This window comes from Triticum urartu, chromosome 2, assembly GCF_003073215.2.
Source record: "Triticum urartu cultivar G1812 chromosome 2, Tu2.1, whole genome shotgun sequence".
NCBI lineage: Eukaryota > Viridiplantae > Streptophyta > Magnoliopsida > Poales > Poaceae > Triticum > Triticum urartu.
In genome coordinates this window covers 110645101-110656122 of record NC_053023.1, presented here as the reverse complement: position 1 = coordinate 110656122, position 11022 = coordinate 110645101, and positions in this window count along the sequence as shown.

The following is an 11022-nucleotide window of genomic DNA, read 5'->3' as shown; positions in this document are numbered from 1 at the left end:
CTGTAAATGTAAAGTTAAACTATTGGGGATTTGGGGTATCATCAGGTGGTATCAGATTTACCACATGACACATGTTATAAGTAATTCAAACAATTAAAATAAATATGATATCAGAAGCACGCGACCGAGACGTAAAATGCAGTATACTGTATTTGATGTGCCATGAGCTTGGGAGAGAAACGGTCTCTTCTCCGCTAGGTCTTCAATCTACATATACGACGCTATTTGCCCTCAAGATGTATTGGCTGCCAAAGTTATTTAAGATCTAAGATTCTCGTATATCGATGAGTTGTAAGTTTTTTCTCTCATTGGCTACAAAGAAAGGGTGATGGATGTCGATTGCCTTGTTTGTTGTGGGTTGCCATATTAGGGTATCTCCACTTTTTGTGATCAACACGATGAGTATATCGACCATCTTTTGACCGATTGCATTCTCACACGATTGGTTTAGGGTATAGTGGTGTGTGTGTGTGCGCGCGCGCGCGTGTGTGTGCGTGTGTGTGTGTGTGTATAGAAGAGCTGACTAGACCTTAAGAGTGAGGACGAGCTACTGGATTGGTGTTGTTTCAAAACAACTTCATCGGCACAGTTGAGGCCTTTAAGAACTGCATTTTAACAGTGTGGCCTTGTGGAAGCCTCTTAGATCCAGAAGGACAAACATTTGTTGTAAAAACAAAAACATTACGATAGATCACCGCTTAACAATAATCACAAATATAAAAATACACTCATAATACATCTAACACAAGTTGATAAAAATGAAACTAGTGAAGCACCTTTCGTGGGGTAAATGGCCAGGTAGACGTGTTTAGTGGAGTCATGAATCTTTTTCGACATCTAAACACATGATCTAGTTGTCTCATCGACCACATATGTTGTTGAATAATTTCTAACACCTTCCATTTCTACATGTTGTTGAGACCAGAACATATCAAGACATACATAGCATTATGTTGGGGTGGAAATAAAAATTGCATGAGGATGGATCACTAGGAGGAAAAGGTGGTATATATGGGTGTCAATGTTTTGATCTTCCATTATTGCAGCAGTAAGGTGTAGATCACAATGGTAGGTGAGCTGAATTGCGGGGCTCTACAGAAGAAAGGATTGCTATATGTAATGATGATTTTTGGTATGTAGCCGTAAATTAGTTTTTATTTAGAAATCTGATGCTAAAGTATGTGAAATAGTTAGTGTAGGGGATCATTGTTGAGTACTTAGTGTCTGTTCAAATTAAATTTGTACATGTGATTAGTCATATCAGTCGAGTATAGTATGTTCATAAAAAAAGATCATTTTTGTGGCATTTCTGAAATAAAATTTTAGTACTCCAAAGTTTGCCTTTTGTTGGTACTAGTTTTTTTAATCTATAAAGTGTATAAGTATGTGTCGCGTGTTTGTTTTTTACAATCTAATGGTACTTTTTGTGGTTGCTAATTTATTGTTCACTCATGGTCGCTACTGTCCTTTATTTCATAAAGGTATCTGTTGACGCTCAAAAGTGGCACGTTTATAAAGAGTGGCTTGAAGCTATGTCAAGAGTAATTCAAACTTACTATTGAAAGTCACTATGAGATGGCTCTCTTCGAGAAGATTAAGATGAATATGAAGATGGTCTAAAATGGAGTTCGGATGCAAAAGTTATGACAACTTCGGATATGCTCATGTTGACACCAGATTAAAGAATGGCTTGAAACCCAATTAAGATGTCCTTATATGGAAAAATGATCAACATGAAAGTTGTGTGTATCGTCGAAACGGTGGATTTTGATATAAAAATCATCTTAATCCGAGGTCGTATGCAACCTGTGAAGGCAAAACAAGGTCAGAAACAGAAGCTGCAGAGTCATTTCGGCCCGACCGAGTTGATTTGATCGGTGAGACCGAGTTGGTCCGAAAAATTTACCAGAGAGTTGGCAATGTTTACTCGGTAGGACCGAAGCAAACTAATCGGTAAGACCGAGATTGATCCGGAAATTACCAAAGATTCGTGTCCGAGTTAGGTTAGGGTTTTTGATGTTTTGGGCAGAATTTTTAGTCCTTTTCTTGTACGAAAAGTCAAGACGTAGATGAAAAAGTAGTAGATGTGTTTTTTGCGATTGTGTGTCGTTCAATCGGCCGTCACCTCTCATCTATTTATGAGGCGGCTGGACTTTCCGTACAAGAAAAGGACTAAAAATTCTGTCCAAAACATCAACGTGGAGCCCCGTTGCCCTTGGGTGGAGCCCTGTGTGGACTCGCGCAACCGTTACCCTTCGTGGGTTGAAGTCTCCATCAACGTGGATGTAGGATAGCACCACCTATCTGAACCACGGGAAAAACATCCGTGTCTCCAATAGCGTTTGAATTCTCCAAACCCTTCCCTTTACATTCTTGCAAGTTGCATGCTTTACTTTCCGCTGCTCATAAACTCTTTGCATGCTTGCTTGAGTAGTGTGATGATTGCTTGACTTGTCCTAAATTAGCTAAAATCTGCCAAGAACTAAAATTGGGAAAAGGTTAAGTTTTATTTGGTCAAGTAGTCTAATCACCCCCCCTCTAAACATACTTTCGATCCTACAAGTGGTATCAGAGCTTTGGTCTCCATTTGCTTGATCTCCATAGCTTTTGGTGGTAATAGCCTAGGTTTCACAACCTAGGAGAGTATGGCGTCTAGCGAGGGAAATTATCACCGTAGAGGTCCTTACTTTGATGGTACTAATTTTGCTAGTTGGAAGCATAAAATGAAAATGCATATTCTTGGACATAACCCCGCTGTTTGGGCTATTGTGTGTGTTGGTTTGCAAGGTGACTTCTTTGACGGGAGAGAACCAAACCGTGAAGCTACCGCGGATGAGTTGAAGATGTTGCAATACAATGCTCAAGCTTGTGATATTCTCTTCAACGGATTGTACCCCGAAGAATTCAACAAAATCAGCCGCCTTGAGAATGCAAAGGAAATTTGGGACACTTTGATTGATATGCACGAAGGTACCGACTCCGTCAAGGAATCCAAGTTGGATGTGCTTCAAAGCCAACTTGACAAGTTCAAGATGAAGGATGGTGAAGGTGTCGCTGAAATGTACTCTAGGCTTGCTCTCATCACAAATGAGATTGCCGGCTTAGGAAGTGAAGAGATGACCGATAGATTCATCATCAAGAAGATCCTAAGAGCCTTGGATGGAAAATATGATACCGTGTGCACATTGATCCAAATGATGCCCAACTACAAAGATCTCAAGCCAACGGAGGTGATTGGAAGAATTGTTGCTCATGAGATGTCACTTAAGGATAAAGAGGAACTTCACAACAAATCAAGTGGTGCCTATAAAGCCTCATGTGAAGCCCCTAGATCATCAAGTGAGAAACAAGACTTCAATGAAGAATTGAGCTTAATGGTGAAGAACTTCAACAAGTTATACAAGAGTAGAAGCAAAGATAGAAGCTCCAAGTCAAGGTCCTACAATGACAAAAGATCTTCTAGTCGAGAGCGAAACTGTTACAATTGTGGAAGACCCGGACACTATTCCAATGAGTGTACGGCTCCCTACAAGAGAAGAGAAGATTCTCCAAAAAGAAGAAGCAAAGGATCACCACCAAGAGAGAGAAGGAGTAGAGATGATCGTTATGAACGGAGATACTCACGGAGAAGCAAGGATTCGGAAAGGAAGGAAAAATCATCAAGGAGCTACACAAGACGAAGACATCAAGCTCATGTTGGTGAATGGGTATCCGGCTCCGACTCCGACAGCCACTCCGAGAGAAGTTATCACTCCGACTCCGAAGATACTCAAGATGAAGGTGTTGCCGGTCTAGCACGTGTGTCAACCAACTCCTACGACATATTTGACTCACCAAATGAAGGAATTGGAAGATGCTTCATGGCCAAAGGTCCTAAGGTAACACACCCCGAGTATGTTGATTTCAATAGTGATGAAGATGACTTGTTAGGTGATGATTTGCTTGGTGACAACTCTAGTGATGAATACTATGATGAAAGACCAATTAATCATGCTAATCAAGATAAAACGAATGACAATGATAAGGAGAAGATTGAGGCTCTAACTAAAGAACTAAAAACTCTTAAGTTAGCTCATGACACTATCTTCGTAGATCATCGAGAACTTTTAAGAGCTTATGAGAAACTACGCTTTGAAAAGCTCAATCTTGAGCAAGAGCATGAGTTCTTAAAGGAAATCAATGATGATCTCCGCAAGAAAAGTTCTTCTTACATTGCCAAGCGTTTACTCTTATCCACTTACATGCCTCAAGTCAAGTCTAACAAGAAAGATTCTTCCTCTAGTAGTAACAATGATCATGCTAAATCCAATATTGTTGCTTCTAGTAGTTCTCTTGATTCCACTAATGATTCTCTTAGCCAAGTTACACTTGAGCAAGAAAATAGCTTATTGAAGGGAATTATAGAGAAAGGAGTGTACAAAAGCCTTGCCGGGAGTAAGCAATTCGAGGAAATTGTGCACAAACAAGGAATGCACCGGAAGAATCAAGGTGTTGGTTTTGAACGAAAGTTCAATGCCAATGGAGTTGAATGGGAAGAAGATCAATACCCCAAGACAAAGTTTGTCCCTCAACAAGAGAAGTATACTTCTTTCAAGGGGACACAAGCTCAAGATGATCTTCCACCACAAGACGACAAGCAAAAAGGCAAGGACAAGCTTCAAGAGGAAATTGATGCATTTGAAGAAGCTCCTAAGACCTTAGTCAAGTGGATTCCCAAGACTACTTCAAGTTCCACTTCATCAAGTACGACTACAACTCCAAGGATTCACATCAAGATGATGTGGATCCAAAAGAAGAAGAACTAGAGAGTTCTTGAGGGTGACTCCGCCAACATACTTCACTCTTATCATTTTGGCAAGAACAAGTGCAATCAACTTCCACATCTTTCACTAGTTCAAGGAGTCACAAACCCTCTTGTTGGTAAGACAAGGGACAAGGTAACCTAAAAGTTTTCATGGACATCATCTTTTATGTGCATCACTCTATGTCTATGGATATCCTTGTTTGTTCCTTGTGGGACTAACCCATGTAGGTATTGAAAGTGCAATTCACTCATATGGATAGCTCCAAGAGATCTACATCAACATTGAGCATCCACATCTTCAATATCTACATGAAGTCATCATCGACAAAACCCAAGGTTAGTTCATCCCTCTTAGGGGGGATATCACATCTAGGGGGAGCTTTACTCTAAGACTTGAGCTAAGGCAACTCTAAAGATGTGAACACAACAATGCTTTATGTAAAAGTGGTAACCCCACTTGAGCTTAAACGATGAGTATGACCTATGATCAAGTGTTCTCACTTGACTCCTAAGTCAATATACTCATATATAGATGACCTAGTCATCGCAAATTGCTTGATAGATGCTAGAATTGGTTGTGCATGCCTTGCCACATATTTCATTTGCCATCTTATTGTGTGAGCATGCTGTTTGCATATTTCACTCATTCGAGGACATCCACTTGTTGTTTTGATTGTTCGGCTTTATTTCTTTTGCCAAGTGGATGGACAAGAATGCCTAAGAACCTCCTCTAGCTATCTATGCTTTTCTCGTCTCAAACTCTATTCATGCTGCATCACAAAATTTGATCAAGTCAGATTCGAACCACTCTGTGTGAGGAGCGCTCGGAGTCCCCGATTCGTCATAGACTTAAACTTCCAAAACCTCTTTATGATTCTCGATCTGACCGATACTCCACTTTCGGTCCTACCGAGATCATTAAGTTGATCTAGGTTTTCGATCTCGGTGCAACCGATTTGAACCTTTCGGTCACACCGAGTTTCAGTAATTGCACGCAGTTATGAATCTCGGTGCCACTGAGTTGTTCCACTCGGTCACACCGACAGGGTCGGGCTATATATAGTCACGGGCAAAATTTGGAAATTTCTCCGAACCCCTTCGCCCGCGCGATAGCCTGCTCTGCCCTCGAGGTCTCCGGATCGTCTTCTCGCCGCCAGCAGCCTCCAGTCGCTGGTCTCCGTCGCCGTCAACGGGAATTCTGCCCCGCCGTTGCCGCCGTAGCAAGTCCTCGCCGAACTAGGGTATGGACTTGATCTTTGTGCTATTCCTCAATCTGATTCCTAGCACATTGTGATCATATTGTTTCTAGCCACGTTTGACAAACTTCTATCCAGTCAAAACGCTCATAGATTAGGTTTGATTCGAAAATTCTAGGTTTAGGTTTCCGCCGAAACTATCTCGGACCCACCGAGTTGAAAAACTCGGTCCCACCGATTTGGCTTATGCCATTGCACAAGTGAGACTCGGTCTGACCGAGAATTACTTATCGGTGTGACCGATTTTTGAACTCAGTGAAACCCTAGCAGTCTCGGTGCCACCGAACTGTGACTCGGTCCTACCGAGTTCACTAGTTTAGGTTCCAAAACTGCTTCGGTATCACCGAGTTTGAAAATCGGTAGATCCGAGATGATTTCAGTGGGAAACTAAAACTAAGTTTTTGGATCATTCTTTTGCAAAAATCTCTGCATTTTGTGATGCTCATCCACTCTATCTCCTCTATAATCTATTCACAGGGTCAGCAGTCAGTTTGCAGCATGTCAGACCAGAGTGACAACCAAAACTTGTCAGAGCAGCAAGTGCAGTTGAGTGAGGGCACTAGCCCCTCAAGTTCCTCAGATGATGGCAGCAGGAGCACACCCAGCAACCTGCCTAAAGCTGCCACTAGGCAAAGGAGGAAGAGAACGTTTGATTCTGAAGATGAAGACTATGTGGCAAAGGAAGAGGCCACATCCAAGAGAGTTGAGCCAGCTCAAGGCACAAAGCCAGGGCTGAAAATCAAAAGGCCAGCAGGCAGGCAGCCCATGTCAAAGGCTAGAGCTTCAACTGAGAAGCCTGCTCCCATTGAGCCCGTTGCTGAGGGCAAAAAGAGGAAAGAAAGAGTGAAGAAGACTGTAGCCAGAGTGCTTGGGAAGGCCTCCATCATGGAAGATGAGGAGGAAGAAGAAGAGGTTGCTACACCAGCACCCAAGGCAGCAAAACTTATGGGAGATGCCATAAGGTTAGGGGGAGCTGCATCCAAGCCCAAGGAAGCACCCAAGGCTGCATCTAAGCCTAAGAGTGCACCAAAGAGAAACACAAGAAGCATCCCAGCCACTGAGAAGAACAAGGCCCCAGTGCCTGAGACTGTTGCTGAGGATGAGGAAGAAAATGTCCTAAGGAAGCTAAAGCCCAAGATCCCAGACCACAACGATGCTCATCCTGTGGCTGAGGATATGAAGCTCAGGAGAGACTCAGGGCTCAGGAAGTGGAGAGAAGCAGATCCATATGCTTCTAGGAGAAGGACTGCAGTGGATTACAGGTTTCATACCAAGGAGCAACAGGACTTCTATGAGACAGTGCTACTTGACAAGAAGCCAATTGTATGTGACATGAGATGGGTCGACTGGACCTATATCAAGGACAATGAAGAGAACTACCCTGGAGTATTTGACAACTTTAGTGAGTGTGGAGTTGCAGACTTTGTTGGGCAGAAGCTCACAAAGTGGAACGAGGAGCTAATCATGCAATTCTACTCCACAGCACACTTTTATCCGGATGGCAGGATCACATGGATGTGAGAGGGTACAAGGTACCACTCTACTGTTGAGGAATGGGCGAACCTGATCAATGCCCCAGAGGAGCAAGCAGATGACTTGGACATTTATGCCAAGAAAAAGATGGACCACAACTCCATGTCCAACATGTACAAGAAGATTCCGAACGAAGCACTTGACACGTTCAAGTTTGGCTCAGTGCATTATCTGCTATCAGGATTGCCTACGATCAACTGGATCCTTAGGCACACCCTTCTGCCCAAGTCTGGAGATCACAAGATGATCAGAGGTCACGCGATCAATTTACTTCATGTCTTTGACGTGCCTCAAAAATTCAAAGTCATGAGCCTCATAGTGGAAACAATCAAAAGGACTGCGGCAGATCAGAAGAGGAGCTGCGGATATGCCCCTCAGATTCAGGAGCTCATCAACTCCAAGATGGGCACGAGCGTATATTTGTTGGATAAGGAACACCTGCCCATCCGTCCAGATTTCGAAGATAATCAAGTCGTTATGACTGAGAATGAACCATCATCTACCCATGCACAAGCTCAGAAGGAGAAGGCAAAGAAAGAGAAAGCTGCCAGGATGCCTACTCAAGCGGAGGCATCTGATTACTTCCTGAAAACCAAACAAGAGTAGCTTGGTTACCTGATTGCGTCCACCCTGCGGATTGAGCAGAGTATAGCCACCCTGACTCAGAACCAGGCGAGTTTAGAGAGGATCATGGAACAGAGGTTCTATGACTTGGACATCAAGGTGACAGAGATACAGACTGCCGTGGAGCAGCTCCAGGAGGACATGAATGAGAGGAGAGGCAGGACCATGACTGATGCCTTTGCGAGGGTGCCACGAGGTCCGAGGTCGTCTGCACTGCCAGTTGCTGACACCAGAGCTACAACGTCTGCACCAGCCACAGCCTCAGTTCCACCAGCTCCAGCATCCACTTCAGCCTCGACTCCGACCACGTCTACCGAAGGCTTCGTCCTTGGAGTGCTCCGGACTCCACCACCACCTGAAGATCAAGCCTGAGCGTCGATCTAGTGCTATGCATTTTCTAGGAACTTTTTGGTAACTTGTTGCCAAAGGGGGAGAAGATGTATAGATCATAGGCTTCGAGAGAGAGTGTTGCTTTTCTCTCTTGTTTTATTTGGTGTTTTTTCGAACCTTGTTTGCTTGTGTGCGAGATACCACGTCCTTATGTTTGTGAGACATCGATGATCATGTGTTTGATCATAAGCTACACTTAATGTTTGCTTAATGCTTGCTTAAATATTATCATTCTATCTATCGTTTGTGATCATTCACTATTCTTGGTGATGAGTGTATGTATTTAAATCTTATCATTTTTGAGCGCTCCACCAAGATGTATGTGACATGGAAGAGTAACCCATAATTCTAATTCTTTGTGCATTTGCAGTCCAAAGCAAATTTTAAATATGCACAAATTCAGGGGGAGCTCTTACTTGTCACATACCTCTCAAAGCGACGATATATTTCATGCTTATTATCAATTGTCAAAGCTTTGATCTATATGTTGTCATCAATTACCAAAAAGGGGGAGATTGAAAGTGCAACTATCCCTAGGTGGTTTTGGTAATTCATAACAACATATAGCTCATTGAGCTAATGCTATTCCAAGATGACTATTTCAGGAAAGCTCAATGATTGGCATGGCATGGATGTGAAAGTGGAACCCTCAAAATGCTAAGGACAAAGGATTGGCTCAAGCTCAAAAGCTCAAGACTCTTCATTTTATATTTTAGTGATCCAAGATCACATTGAGTCTTTAGGAAAAGCCAATACTATTAAGGAGGGATGAGGTGTTGCTTAATGAGCCTCTTGCTTCATGTGCTTAGTGATATGCTCCAAAATCCTCAACTACTTTCCCATATCCATATATGACCTAAACCCTAAGCCAAACTCGGTCCTACCGATTCTTCCTATCCGGTGCCACTGAGTTTCACTTGTCATTAGCCACTGCCAAACCCTAGCAATTCGGTTCTATCGATAAGGATCTCGGTCTCACCGAGATGGGGTTGCAAACTCTCTATTTCCCTTTCGTAACTTTTCGGTCCCACCGAAAGAGCAAATCGGTCCCACCGAGATTGCAATGTAAACTCAGTGTTTCCCCTTTGTAACTTTTCGGTCTCACCGAGTTCCACTCGGTCTCACCGAAAGAGCAAATCGGTCCCACCGAGTTTACCTGACCAACTCTCTGGTTAGCTAATTACCAAATTCGGTCCCACCGAGTTTGTGTAATCGGTCTCACCGAGACTACGTTATGCCCAAACCCTAACCACATCGGTCCTACCGAGTTGCATGTCAGTCCCACCGAAAATCACTAACGGTCACTAGGTTTACATTTTCGGTCCGACCGAGTTTATTTGTTCGGTCCCACCGAGATTGGAAAACTGTGTAACGGTTGGATTTTGTGTGGAGGCTATATATACCCCTCCACCTCCTTCTTCATTCGGAGAGAGAGTCATCAGAACACACACATCATTCCAACTCATATGTTCTGAGAGAGAACCACCTACTCATGTGTTGAGACCAAGACATTCCATTCCTACCATATGAATCTTGATCTCTAGCCTTCCCAAGTTGCTTTCCACTCAAATCTTCTTTCCACCAAATCCAAATCCTATGAGAGAGAGTTGAGTGTTGGGGAGACTATCATTTGAAGCACAAGAGCAAGGAGTTCATTACCTACACACCATTTGTTACTTCTTGGAGAGTGGTGTCTCCTAGATTGGCAAGGTGTCACTTGGGAGCCTCCGACAAGATTGTGGAGTTGAACCAAGGAGTTTGTAAGGGCAAGGAGATCGCCTACTTCGTGAAGATCTACCGCTAGTGAGGCAAGTCCTGTGTGGGCGATGGCCATGGTGGGATAGACAAGGTTGCTTCTTCGTGGACCCTTTGTGGGTGGTTGCTTCTTCGTGGACCCTTCGTGGGTGGAGCCCTGTGTGGACTCGCGCAACCGTTGCCCTTGGGTGGAGCCCTGTGTGGACTCGCGCAACCGTTACCCTTCGTGGGTTGAAGTCTCCATCAACGTGGATGTAGGATAGCACCACCTATCTGAACCACGGGAAAAACATCCGTGTCTCCAATAGCGTTTGAATTCTCCAAACCCTTCCCTTTACATTCTTACAAGTTGCATGCTTTACTTTCCGCTGCTCATAAACTCTTTGCATGCTTGCTTGAGTAGTGTGATGATTGCTTGACTTGTCCTAAATTAGCTAAAATCTGCCAAGAACTAAAATTGGGAAAAGGTTAAGTTTTATTTGGTCAAGTAGTCTAATCACACCCCCTCTAGACATACTTTCGATCCTACACGCACCTTACTCTTTGTCTGAGAACTCTGCAACATAATACGTTGCAGCCTGTGTAGGTCAGCACATGGAATATACTGGCAAGATAACACTATAGAGCAATGAACAAATAACATCTATCACTACATGCATA